Source organism: Pinus tabuliformis, chromosome 8, assembly GCF_031772625.1.
Source record: "Pinus tabuliformis cultivar Carrire ecotype Pingquan chromosome 8, CPIR1, whole genome shotgun sequence".
NCBI lineage: Eukaryota > Viridiplantae > Streptophyta > Pinopsida > Pinales > Pinaceae > Pinus > Pinus tabuliformis.
The window spans coordinates 333,839,583-333,853,975 of record NC_142294.1 but is presented as its reverse complement, the minus strand read 5'-3'; the positions used below and the strand labels follow the sequence as shown (position 1 = coordinate 333,853,975).

Sequence of the window (14,393 nt, the reverse complement as noted above, 5' to 3'; positions counted from 1 at the left end):
GCGTTGTGATCCTTAAAATTTGGTTAAAATATGTTTCCTCTCTAAAATATACTCTGTTGTACTATGATGAAATAATAAAAATAAAAACTAAATTATACTACTCTGCTCTACCTTGAAGAATACAAAAAACAAACAAACTAAAAAATGGTCTGTCCAAACGATGGGTTGAGATAAAGATTATCCCGAATTAAAAAAGAGCAAAGTAAGATTAAAGGATGTATTTCGAGAGTTGGATAAAGCATAGCTGGCATTTAAAAAATGTATTGTAATATTAGCAACCGTTATAAAAGATTTAAATGAGGTGTACACACGCGACAAGGCAATTGCATGACATGTTCCTCTCACATTGACGATTTAGTTTAATACCTCCAAATTCAAATGGATGAAGAGTCTGACTACTGTAGTCATTTAACTATAACATTGCTGGCCACGCTTTTCGGCGGAGCGCTGACATCCCCACCTCCTCCCCATGTCAACCGATTCTTTAAAAAGCAATCTCTGCCTTGCACTCTCATCGTCTCTCCGGCGGCTGTCGATTCCTTAAGGGCCTCTGCAATTAAGATGAAACTCAAATCAGACTTGGCTTTCTGCTCATATAAATCCCATCTTCTGTCGGGTTCTAGTGCAAGTGTTTCGGTTCCTATCTACCTACATGTTTTGTGTGATAATTTCTTCTTTCCTGCACATTTTGCCTCGATCTCGTCCTGTTTTCATATATCCATGATGTCTAACTGTAAGAGAGTAACCCTTCTCGCTTTGCTTTTTACTTCGTTTCATATGTTTTCTCTAAAACCTGCTTACTCTATCGCTACAATTTCTCAACGCCATCTGATGAACGACACCCATGTAGACAATGATATCCCGGTATTGTTGAATAGCAGATCGTCTCGAAAACTTAAGAGTGTAGCCAGAGTTATAGTAGTTTCTAAGGAGAAAGGGAACGGCCATTTTACAACGGTCCAGCATGCCATCAATGCGGTTCCGGCGAATAACATGCACTTGATCATAATTCAGGTCAAACCCGGCATTTATAAGTGAGCAACCAATAAACCCGCTAATTAGTTTCATGAGAGAATATGACTCTTACGATATAATTTTGTCAGAAGACTGATACTTTCTGCATGGTTTTGATTCAACAATATATCTCTCCATTAAATTTTGTCTAGAAACGAGTCTTTTAGGATGAGAAACTTAGTGTTCTAGCCTTATGTGATCAGGGAGAAGGTGACGATTCCTGCAGACAAGCCATTTATAGTTCTGAGTGGCTCGGGTGCCAACAATACTGTCATCACTTGGAATGATAGTGCCAAATCTAGTGGAGGGACATTTTACAGCGCAACTGTGTCAGTGTTTGCTTCAGATTTCATGGCTAGATATATCACAATCCAGGTAGGGGAGGGATTCCTATTCTTGTGCAGGGACCAGTAGTTGATATAATACTGGTCCCACCAAACCACCAGTGATTAAGACTTGTGAAACCAAATTTTAAACAGAAATAAATAACATTATGTATAAATAAGTTTTAAATTATGTCCAAAAATCACCCATACATTGACTGGGCCCACAACTGTCCATAAATAGTATTTTACTACTTAATATTGCAAAACATATTGACCCAAGTAGAAAACAGCTAGAGCCATAAAGGCTTCCAAACTGGTCTATTCCAGAAGTACAAAACAGCAGTCACTTCAACCCCCACTCATGAGAACTCCAACTTTGCATCCCAAATAAATATGCCTACCTGCACATAACAAAAGGAATGTATGTCAGCCATAACTGCTGTGTTGTTCAACAACTAAGCACCCTATGTTCAATAAATGACACCCAACCCAATAACAATTAAATCCAATTTGTTCAATAAATGACACCCAACCCAATAACAATTAAATCCACTTTGTTCAATAAATGACACCCAGACCCAATAACTGCAATAAATGACACCCAACTCATTCTATTTCTCATTAAAACAAATCAAAGCACATGGATCAACAAATAAACAATTCCCAACCATTAGATCACAGCAAATTAAATCCATACCACACATTCAAAATGAAGCCATTGCAATCCATGTGCATCCATGTCCACCAATTAAAATCAAGTCCCCAAAACTATAAAACAAGTCCACCCACTGTTGAAGTTGCATCTTATGCTTTCAAACTATTCAGCAAACTTGAAGACAACATCACAAAACAGTGGCCAATATATTCAAGTTAGTTATATGAATTACAACTCATTCTTCTTACAGTTCTGTTTTCATTTATCAGATTTTTCTTACATTACAGTTCTGTTACAGTTCTGTTTTCATTGTTTTCATTTATCAGATTTCTTACATTACAGTTCTGTCCATTCATTTATCAGATTTCTTACATTACAGTTCTGTCCATAGGGTGGTGACAGTTAACCTATACAGTTACAATTAACCTTTTTTATACAGAGTTTATGTATGTGTTCTAGCTTATACAGTTAACCTATTGAATACAATGGGAAACTTCTAAACATCTAAACATCGTTTCTCCTAGTTTCTTCAATGGGAAACTTCTAAACATCGTTTCTCGTCCTGTTGTCGTTCCCGATAACCCTTTATACACGGTAGGGTCTCCGCAACGAAAGCCCCGCTGTGTCCATGTTGATTGGACCAACTTAACAAAAGCAATATGAAACAATACACTGTACAGTAAGCGCAACGAAAGCCCCGCTGTGTCCATGTTGATTGGACCAACTTAACAAAAGCAATATGAAACAATACACTGTACAGTAAGCTCAACTTTCAGACTTCTAAAATAGATCATTTTTTCTAGGATTACAAACAAATTAGTGCAGTAAGCTATCAAACATCTTGCTCAGAAAGACAGCAAATCAAATAAGAGGACAAGATGCTATTAGATTTTAAGTCTGCTTAATAAAACAGGTGTTTTTAAGTTTAAAAATACTTGGGCTACATTAGTAATCCAGCTCGCTATTAAGCCATAGCTGCAAAACTCAAAACTTTAAAGGTGCCAATTTCAGAAATACTAGTTTAAGTTCTCCTGGCGTAAGAATTATTATTTCACACTTGGTCATGTTATGAATATATATTAGAATTGCAAAGATTTTGGAACTGCAACAAAAGTGGTATACCAGAAAAAAACAGATACTGAAGAAACCCCGTGAACTTACATAATTATGAGAGAAAATTTCACAAATATATCAAAATATAATGAAAAGTGAGACCTCTCAGCTGAATTTTAAGTTCAGTTACATTTTACAATGGTCGCGCTTAAGTGGTATACCAGGAAAAACAGATACTGAAGAAACCCGTGAACTTACATGATTATGAGAGAAAATTTCACAAATATATCAAAATATAATGAAAAGTGAGACCTCTCAGCCGAATTTTAAGTTCAGTCACATTTTACAAAGGTCGCGCTTATTTTTGCTCATGCAACAAGCACATGGAACAAACTAAATAGGATTTTAGTGAACTATCGGTGAAGTAATATGAGGAGATGCAAGCCATTTGTTTCAAAAATCCTAAGGACAAATTGATTGAAAGAAGAGACAGAGTAACTGTAAAGGAAACAATCAAAACAGGGCACTGAATCCAAATTTCCAGTAAGCATGGTAAACACCAATAAAATACTAAGCACTGAAGCAATAATTTCAACTCTTTTGAAATTATGTAAAGATAGAGAAAAAGACTCATTTAGACATTACATGAAAAACTAAAATCAAACTCACAAATTCCATATCAGTCAAGTGGGAAGCATTTCTAAGTTTTTGTAACCAGATATGCGAAGCAGAGGAAGACATGTCCCAATAATGTAAATAAAAGCACAAGTTTACCTCCATCGTAAAAATCTTGTTTTGACACCACAGATGAGAAAACATCTTATCTACCTAAATTTTTGTAGTCAGATATGCTAAGCAGAGAAAGAAAGTCCCAATAATGTAAATAAAAGCACAAGTTCACCACCATGGTAAAAACTTGTTCTGACATCACAGATGAGAAAAAATCTTAATCTCAAGATCTACCTAGTGTTATAAGTTACAAATGGTATGAATTCTTTCAAAATGGTATTCATGTGTGTAAGTCTTTTGTTAGCCTTGAAAATTTAAGAATGCTATCTATTTATGTTTAATTTTATTTTTAAAGCTGTAATAATTTGTTGACCTTATTTGTTGCTTACCTTACAGGAATTGAAGGTTAGCTTACAGGAATTATTCGATCATCAGCTTCATAGGGATAATTTTTGCAGAAGTAATAAAGCATAATTTAACATATATTCTAATGTCTAAATGCATGCAATAATTTTATAGGTTGTTGCATCTATGGCAAAAGGAAGTTACTCTGCTCGTACAAGGAGAAGTGGCAGGAGAGTGACAAGGGGTGCGCAGCTCCGATGCACATCGTCTGATGATGACAGGCCAGCTGATGTCGATGCCAGCAATGCACCAGGGAACATTGTTGAAGATGACCATGTGACAGCTGCTGATGTTAACACACCATCAGCCACAGAACCACCATCAACAACAGTCCAAGGGGCAAGCTCAACTAAAAAAATCAGTGCTATAAGAGGATGGACAAAAGAACAAATGTTAGTTGCAATTGACGACATAGAGTTTAATGGATACTCAGTTCGGGCATCTGCAAAAAAACATGGTATTCCTCCCTCATCAATACATTATTGGATAAATGGACTGACTCATACAAAACGTAGAGGGCCTCTTACAGTTATGACTGAGGATGAGGAGGCCGAGGTGGTTGAGTGGTGTAAAGAGATGGCCCAACTGGGACATGGGCTAGAGTTGATACAACTCAAATCAACAGTTGCTCAAATCTGTCAAGGGAGGCCAAACCCATTCAAAGATGGGTTTCCTGGTAAATCATGGTGGTTTGGGTTTAAAAAAAGGCATCCAGAACTTGTATTGCGTACTGCTGAGGGCCTTGACAGAGACAGAGCATTAAATTTGCGCCCTGCAGTTGTGCAAAAATTCTATGACACACTTTCTAGTGCTTATGATAAACATTCTTATGGAGCAAACCATATATGGAACTGTGATGAAACAGGTTTACAGGCAGGGAGGAATTGTGGCATGCGGGTAATTGCCAAGAGAGGGAGCCGAAATGTGCCAAAGATTTTGCCCAAGAGCAGGGAGTGGATAACTATTTTATGTTGTGTTAATGCAATTGGTACTTCAATCCCAAGATTTTATCTATTCAAAGGTAAAAATCAACTGAAAAACTATATACAGAACTGCGAACCAGGTGCATGCATGGCTGCACATCCCCATGCATGGATGACTAAAGAACTGTTTCTAAGTTGGCTTTTTCACTTTGATATTAGATGGCCATGGGAGTCACATGGCTGTACAAACAATTGAGGAAGCAAACAATTTAGGCATCGACCTATTGACATTGCCAGCTCATACCACTCATAGACTGCAACCCCTTGATGTTAGTGTGTTTGGCCCTTTCAAGAACTATTTCAGGTCGGAGCGTGCTGCATGGATGGCAAAGAATCCAGGGGTTGAGGTGAAAAGGTTTGAGCTAGCAGAGCTTGCAAGTAAAGCTTTTAAAAGGGCTTTGACACCATCAAATATCAAGGCTGGCTTTAGGAGGACAGGAATCTGGCCACTGAACTATGATGCTCTCATGCATGATACTGGTTGTAGCCAAGCATTTCATGTGGATGGTCAGGAAGAAGGGAATGCCCAAACAGGTGTTGAAGTGCAAGAAGTAGATGACCAAGATGATGTTGTTGCAGCTGGTAATATGATTTCCTGGTCTCAAGGACACTTATATGCTGAAGATGATGAAACTGTATGTGAAACACAATATAACAATGAACAAATTCGCAGTAACATGGAGATTGTTCCACCAACTCAAGAACATGAAATTCCTGTTGTTGATATTGTTAATGTTATTGCTGAACATGCAGTTGAAAATGACCAATTGACATTGCCAAGCCAAGTAACCCCACCTTCATGGCTAGCAGAAGCAATGATCAATATGAATGCACATAGTGTCTCAGCAACCAATGAAGAAAGCATGAACATGCCCTCACAACCAGCAGAATTGAACAGTGAAATTGTTCATTTTTTTGTGGACAATATATCAATGGAAGAAGATGAAGGACATAATGAGGCATCAAATGAAGATAATGATATAGTTCGATCAGTTCCAACAGAAACTGGAAGGGAAGTACCAAGCAATGACATGCAGGTGGGAGGGGTGGAGAAGACACTTGGACGATTCCTAAAGCTACCAGTACAGAGAGTATCAATGAAAAAAAAGCAAGGTGCACCAGGTAGTCTTCGTCTGGGCCGAAGCTCGCAGTTACTCACCTCAGAGGACTATATAAACCTGTTAGTTGGGTCTGAAAAAAAGAAATTTGAAATGCAAGAATTAAAACAGAAAAAGAAGGATCTAGTCAAGGAGAAGAAGGCAGCAAGGATTGTTGCAGCACAACATCGAGCAGATGAAAAGATTGAAAGAGATAAAGCAAGGCAAATTAAGGACCAACAAAAGCAAATGGCAAGACAGGAAAAGGAAAAACGAAAGGCACAACAAATTCTTGAAAAGGAACAAGGGATGATCAATATGGTTGACAATGATACAAGAATAGCTAATGAAACCAGAATTATTTCAAACTCAGTGGACTCCATTGCAGATAATACACCATTATTCCAAGATCTCATAAACATTCAAGTGCCTCACTATACCACTGAGGGTTTACCCACTTGCCTTATTCCTACCAGAGTTGGTGCCAATTCTATGTATGCTCATTACACACCTCCACTTAATGCAGGGACCAGTAGTGCAAATGTGAGGTATGGGTACTCAATACCTCCATGGTTGGAAGCTGCAAATTGGAGTCAATCATATGGCAGCAATCAACCATTTCCTAATCAACCCTTGACATGTAGGCCAACCTACTTGGCTCAAGAAGGTAACTCGAGGAGTTTTGGCACTCAAGATTCTCAGGGCCATAAAGAATAGGGGTGTCATATGTTTTTGTTTGTAACCACATTATGATGTGGATTTTGGATGGATTGTGTCTTTTTCTTGTCACAAAAACATTCTGGCTTACAACCTAGGTTGTTTTATTGCTTTGAAACACTAACAACATTATGGTGCTATGCATTCACTACATTGAAAAGCCAACAGCAGCTTGGTTGGTTGTAAAGCAGTTTTATTTGCGAGTTAAGCACAAATGATATCAGTCCACAAAAGACGCTACAATGATAACTTAGATACTTATTCCCCTTTTGAAATTGTTATGTCAATTCATATTATGTCTTGGGGCATCTTTTTCCACTGCAAAGATGAACTATATTTCACAAAATAAATCACTTAATACTTCACCATTAGCTTCAAAATGATGCTCCCAACACTGATAAGTGATTTCTTATGGATATTAAACCTTAGCAAATTGATTTCTTCTTACTAAAACAAGTACACCAGATCTCGAAAAGCATATTTCAGATATCAGAAAACATATACCAGACCTTAGATAAACACTTGGAAAGTCACCAACAGAAAAACATATGACTTTATTAGTCTCTTATGGTCAATGTGCAGTGGTCTTGGGCTTATTATTATTGTCTTATGGTATTTATGCAGTCACCGTAGCAATATGCTTTAGATCTAATTATTCATTGCAGTCAACAAGTATCATAGAAAGCAGGCCACTGTAAGCAGTTTTTCAACTTTGAAAGAATAACCTAGATCTAAGTAAGCTTACCTACAAGCACATACTTCTGTAAAATATCCTAACTCTCAAACACATCCATCTTCTATTGAATACAGAAAGAAGTTAATACACAACAATAGCTCAAAACCAAAACTGAACTAAACTTAAAGCCTACACAACATATGTACTCCACAAAGATCATAAAGAGTTACAATTGGAACTACTGGACTCTTTGAAGTCATTTTCTTCATTTTTGAAGTAATTATTATTTAAATTTGTTGAAGAAAACCTGAAACACTGAGATAATAAGACACAGAGCTGCAAATAAATTCTCAACCATAAATAAGTAAATAAATCCAACAAATCTGATTTTAATATAATCAAATATGTAGTCATATATAGTTCTAAAATAATTGAGCTAAGTATTGTTCCAAGGAAACGAACAAAATGCATGTGATAGACAAAATTGAATGGCATAGGCAAACATGGGAGATAGTCTTTAGGAACCTAACCCAAACTACTGCAAGCACTATATCGGTATTCATTAGATTAGTCCCATGGAAGTGAGAAGCTAACACAATGCTTGAATAAGAGTACTCATTGTAATCAATTCAATGGGAATCAGAGCCATATGTGTGAAATAGTTATAGGTATAAATGTATTACAGCTTCTACTAATATGGAGTTTAAGCTTAGTCAATTATATATGGTACATCAATTGATACCGTGTAAGTGATTAGACTATACGCTTCATATTACATATCCTTACATTGAGCTTATATCAGTAATATGTAAGAGTTATGATATCACTGTAATCAAGCTATACTAATACAGGAACAAGAGCTTATCGTAATTAAGGCATGTAGATTATGTGAACACTGTCCATAAGGTTATGCATTGTGATTACTAGTAACCAATACAGAGAAACAAGCTATCATAATATATGAATAATACGTAAGCTGCTTACACCATAGGCTCTAGTATCCTTCAAGAAGCAAACCAACATTCCGAAGAAGGACAGAGACAATCTGAAGATGGTCTGAGACATTAGCTTAGAAGGACTGAGGAAGCTAGATCTTTGGAATGAAACACTAGACCTTGAATCCTTACAATACCTGCTTAGGAAGGAATCCGCATACCTTCTTATCTGTATAACTCCCTTCCAACCCTCAGAACAAGACTAGACGCAGTAGAACCCTAGAAACAGCTTAGCCACCTTAAGACAGTCTGACAAACTTCCTACAAGCAAACAACCTTACATCTCATAGAAGGATTTAGAACACCACCGGCTTAGGAGTCTTACAATTCATGAAGTATGCCTAAATTATATGGAATGGTACAGAAGCTCGAAAGGCAGTTGAAACATTCTCTGTTCATGCTCCAATATTGAAAGGCAGCCTATAATATGGCAGGGACCTGAAGCCTCACAATCTCCTGGTGGATAAGCAAAGAGGTGTAGTAAAAATAGCATATCTTGGCCTCGGAAGAGCATTTACAATTCCTATTAAGAAATATACACATGAGAATCCAAAACCCTAAACCCTTCAACAAAGCAGTTAATAAACATTAGCTTAGAAGGACTGAGGAAGCTAGATCTTTGGAATGAAACACTAGACCTTGAATCCTTACAATACCTGCTTAGGAAGGAATCCGCATACCTTCTTATCTGTATAACTCCCTTCAAACCCTCAGAACAAGACTAGACGCAGTAGAACCCTAGAAACAGCTTAGCCACCTTAAGACAGTCTGACAAACTTCCTACAAGCAAACAACCTTACATCTCATAGAAGGATTTAGAACACCACCGGCTTAGGAGTCTTACAATTCATGAAGTATGCCTAAATTATATGGAATGGTACAGAAGCTCGAAAGGCAGTTGAAACATTCTCTGTTCATGCTCCAATATTGAAAGGCAGCCTATAATATGGCAGGGACCTGAAGCCTCACAATCTCCTGGTGGATAAGCGAAGAGGTGTAGTAAAAATAGCATATCTTGGCCTCGGAAGAGCATTTACAATTCCTATTAAGAAATATACACATGAGAATCCAAAACCCTAAACCCTTCAACAAAGCAGCTAATAAATTATACCTTCAACAAAACCAGAGCGCTACCATTATATCAGAAAAAAGCACAAGACCTTAACACCGAAAAGCTACAACATCATTTCCGTATGTTCCGAGTCTCACACTAGCTGCAAGCTTTGGAGATGGCAACCAAAACCAAGCTGCCATTAGAATCCAAAACCCTAAACCCTTCAACAAAGCAGCTAATAAATTATACATTCAACAAAACCAGAGGGCTACCATTATATCAGAAAAAAGCACAAGACCTTAACACCGAAAAAAGCACAAGACCTTAACACCGAAAAGCTACAACAAAACTTCCAATAAGCGAGGTGAGGTGTTGAGAAACACACGGTGAGAGGTGTTGAAAAACACTTCAGAAAATGGCTGGTAGGATAAAAATCCTACCGGATAGAAGCCATCAGTCCAGAGCTCGCCACACATTCGGCGGACCTTCTCCAGTGCTCGCCGGACCTGCCACACCTGCAACAATTGGAAAAAATTAACAAATGAGCAAATGCAGAAGAAAAAAACCCAAAAAACCGCACAAATACCACCGAAATTTGCAGTTACCTGTAAATTGGTACTGGCTCCTCCCCAAACAGCAAATAGCACGAATTAAACAACCACCCAGGAAACCCTAAACCACCGGCGGTCCAGACTAAACAGTAATTGGCACAACAATTGGCGGGCAAATAGCACGAATTAAACAACCACCCAGGAAACCCTAAACCACCGGCGGTCCAGGCTGAACAGCAATTGGCGAACATGAGCTCAACCATGGCGGACATCATGCACAGGTAATGGAGCCCTCCCGCGCCATCATCGGCGGAGGGCTTCGAACAAACACCGGACCCGAACAGAAAACCCACAGTCGGAGCATACATCGCGCGGTAAAGGCGGAAATGAGCGGATCCATGGTCGTTAAATAAAGTGTAAACCCTTGACACGCATGTTAACAGGTGGCGGATTGAGTTGGCGTGGTGTTGTACGAGGCCACGTGCCTGCAACGTGCTTGTCCGCCAGGTGGAGGGGAGGGCGCACAGGTAATGGCGTCCCTCCCCTATTTCGCTATTAAATCGTAGTATAATATTTAATGTCCTAGTAAAACTGGACATTATTTAAAAGTACATATTTTTGGCGCAGAACTCTTATGGTCCGGGCGATCAAGCTGTGGCACTGAGGATATCGGGAGATCGTTGTGCTTTTTACGGATGCAGATTTCTGGGGTATCAAGACACTGTGCTGGACGAGAGCGGGAGGCATTACTTTAGAAGTTGTTTCATCGAAGGTGCCGCTGACTTCATATGCGGTGATGGACAATCTGTCTATGAGGTAAACTCACTGACTGCAGATCATGCAGAATGTTTTCATTTTTTTGCTTTGTCATGGATTAGAGCTGATAAACAATTCTGGTGGTTATGTACTCTTAGAAATGTCGTCTTCATACGATCCCTGAGCTAAATGGCGCAATTACAGCTCAGAGCAGATCCACTCCGGGTGAAGACACGGGCTTCACCTTTCTAAATTGTATCATTACCGGTCGTGGACTAATGTACCTCGGCAGGGCATGGGGACGTTACTCGAGAGTAGTATTTGCTTACACTTACATTGCTGACATTATCTTCCCAGACGGATGGGATAATTGGAAGGATCCTTCCAGAGAATCGTAAGCTACTGCTATCCCAACGAAGCAAATCTAATGCTCACATCTATGCATGGACTATCAGAATCCCATTCTAACAACATAATCGCTCTTATGTGTCTATGTGCAGAACTGTGTATTATGGGCTGTACAAATGTTCTGGACCTGGTGCAACAAATAAACGAAGAGTCTCATGGTCGAGAGAACTCAGTAATGAGGAGGCTGCACCGTTTTTAAGTAGCAGTTTCATTGATGGGCAGAATTGGATCAAAAATATGCCAAGCGGCCTGTAGAGATACGCTAATTTGGTTCCACTAAATGGCTAAAACGTCAGCCAGTAATTCTCTTCCTTCTACCAATTCCCTCGTTTCTTGACACGTTAAGTTGCATTCGCTGCTCGAGTCTTATTGTCTCAAGCAATAAGAGCAACCACGTTGAATAGCATGATCTATTTCACCGGGTCTGTAATTGAAGGGCAATTGTACATTGTAAATGACTCATTTTTTCAGTCGTTCACGGTTCTTACTATCATCTATTCATCAATTGTTACCGTCCACAATTTGCTTATGATACCACAATTGATTCATGTATCAATACACCATGAAGAATGCCAGTCTATACGCTTTCATTGTTCAATATTTGTTAACGTCCACATTTTGTTTATAATACCCGCAATGCGAGTCTAGCAGAAAATGATGTCTAGCCAGTAATTGTCATTATGGCAATATTTTAAAATTTTGATAATGAGAAGACCAATCAATAAGAGAATAAGTCTTACGCTGGAACTATGAAGGTGAATTTTTAAGTATATTTACAGAATTTAGAACGGCATGTGTTTTGCTTTTGAAAACTGAATGGTGTAAGGCCTCATCGGGTATTTAATTACTTCGGAGGGTGTTGTCAAATCGGGTATTCAAGTACTTGGGAAGTTGTTGTCAAGCTAGTTTAAATCTTGTGGTGGGAACAGAGTGTAGGTGGTGTGTTGGGAATGCTCATAGGTATTGTTTTTCTCTAGACTTCATGTTATGACATGTTAAACAATTACCTACCTTGATTCCGGCCATTCTCTACCTTGATTCCCAAAATAACAAGTTTAGAGGTAGCTAGTACCAGATTGACGCACCACGTAGAAATAGGTGCTTCGCAACGTGTTTGCCTTATAAAATCTACGTTTTAGATTGAATTTACTACGTTGCCTGTTCTTTCAGATTCATTCGTCCCATGCACGCGGGGCGTTTTCTATTCTTAGTTGTTATGGGGGCTCTTCTTTATTTTAGCAGTTAGGCGGAGTATCCTTTATTTTCGCGTTTTGAAACGCGCTACGAATCCTAAAGCTGAGCATTAATTGATGGTTAAAAATTTGTCGAGGGTTTCATAAGTTTTGATTGGTTAGTTAGTATAGTTCGGTTGACCTTTAGAGTGCTTGGCGTGGTAGTTGATGGGGATTCATCGGTTGACATTTGTGATGTGGGATGGGTCATCTGGAGTTGACTCTACCCTATGATCTGACACTAGGATTCAGAATGTGGAGTCACGTTTCATTTGAAATTGAGTTATTAAGGTTAGCATTGTAACTAAAGAATAATTATTCGAAGGGAAAAAAGCTAATGGGTGAGATTTATGTTAAGAAAATTTTAAGGATGGTAGTTTATTTTAAAATTTACAAATTTTTACAAATTTTAATAGTTTTTAATATGAAAACTGTGAAATGTTTGGTGATATTTTTGTAAAAATATTTACATTTATAATGATTTTATATTAGTCTATATAATTCTTTGGCGAATTTAAAAGTAAAATAATTTTGTACTATAAAATTTGGGCGAATAAGTTTTAGAAAAAATGGAATTTGCTGATATTTTTTTTGGAAAAAACATGGAAAATTAGCCCACCTGCTAATATTAGCCCTTAAAATTTTCCATGTTTATGGTTCTCATAAAAGTGTCACTTGAAGAAGATGGAGGAATGTGTTGGAAAGTTTTGTGAAGTTTAGAGACAACCTCAAAAGGTTTTATAGAAGGCTTGTATTAGGAAACTGAAGGTGGTTAAGGTGGCTAAGGAAGCTCAGGAGTGGGTATTCAGAAGGGATGTTATGTTTGACAGGGTTTTAGGACTTAGTAAGAGAGCTATTGTTCGCTTTTGGGAGTTTGCAACTTGCACTTTGAAGAAAATGGAGGCCTGTGTTGTATAAAAATTGAAGCCTATGCTAGGCTACAATCCAAAGATGACCCTACTTCTAAACAATTGGTTATGTATCCATTTCTTGTATCTTGTAGATGTGGACAAAATTATTTTATTTACTTGGGTTTGGGGAAGGGGAGTAATATAATTAAGGCGTTGGCATGTTTGTTTCAATCTTATTGTGGAAAATCTAAGCCACAAGGTTGTTTGGATTAACTTCCGAGTTTTCCCATAGAACTTTGGACCTAGAAGGCACTTTTCCTTATTGGCAATGCATTTGGGATGTTCATTTTCCTTTATGAGAGAAGCTTATTTGGAGTAGATACGAGGGTGTTCTGGTTACTTGTTGAAGTGTACTTTGTAGGTGATTTAAAGGCAAAATTTAATCTCAGATGGGAGGAAAATTCTCATGGACAGAAGATAGACTATTGACATACCCCTTTTCATTTCTTGGGGTGCTACTGGACATGAAATTTGATCCACCGATGCCAAAGAAGAAGAGACTTTCATTCTATGGAGGAGTGTGTACAAGAGAAGTCCAAATAAACTTCTTTTGGCAGTAAGCAAGTAGGTAATGATTCACCCTCCAGTTCTTTGCAAAAATCATCAAGTACGGTATCTCAATATTTTTCTTTCTCACCATCTACATTATTAGTTGGACCCTCAGAGTCTACTATTTCTAATGATCCACATATACATACCCCTCAAAAGGATTTAACTGGTGGGGTGGCATCTCTGATATGTTATAACTCTTCAATCAAGTCTAGGGGTTCAAGTATCCCTATTGTTTTTAAATCCCTCCCATTATTGAATTCTCGTCCTCCTAGAGTCCAA

General features: G+C 38.1%; 1 pseudogene; it reads left to right on the top strand.

The window, feature by feature from the left end:
• Positions 1–378: 378 nt before the first annotated feature.
• On the top strand, positions 379–11,707 carry LOC149235490 (putative pectinesterase 11; annotated as a pseudogene).
• Positions 11,708–14,393: the final 2,686 nt, after the last annotated feature.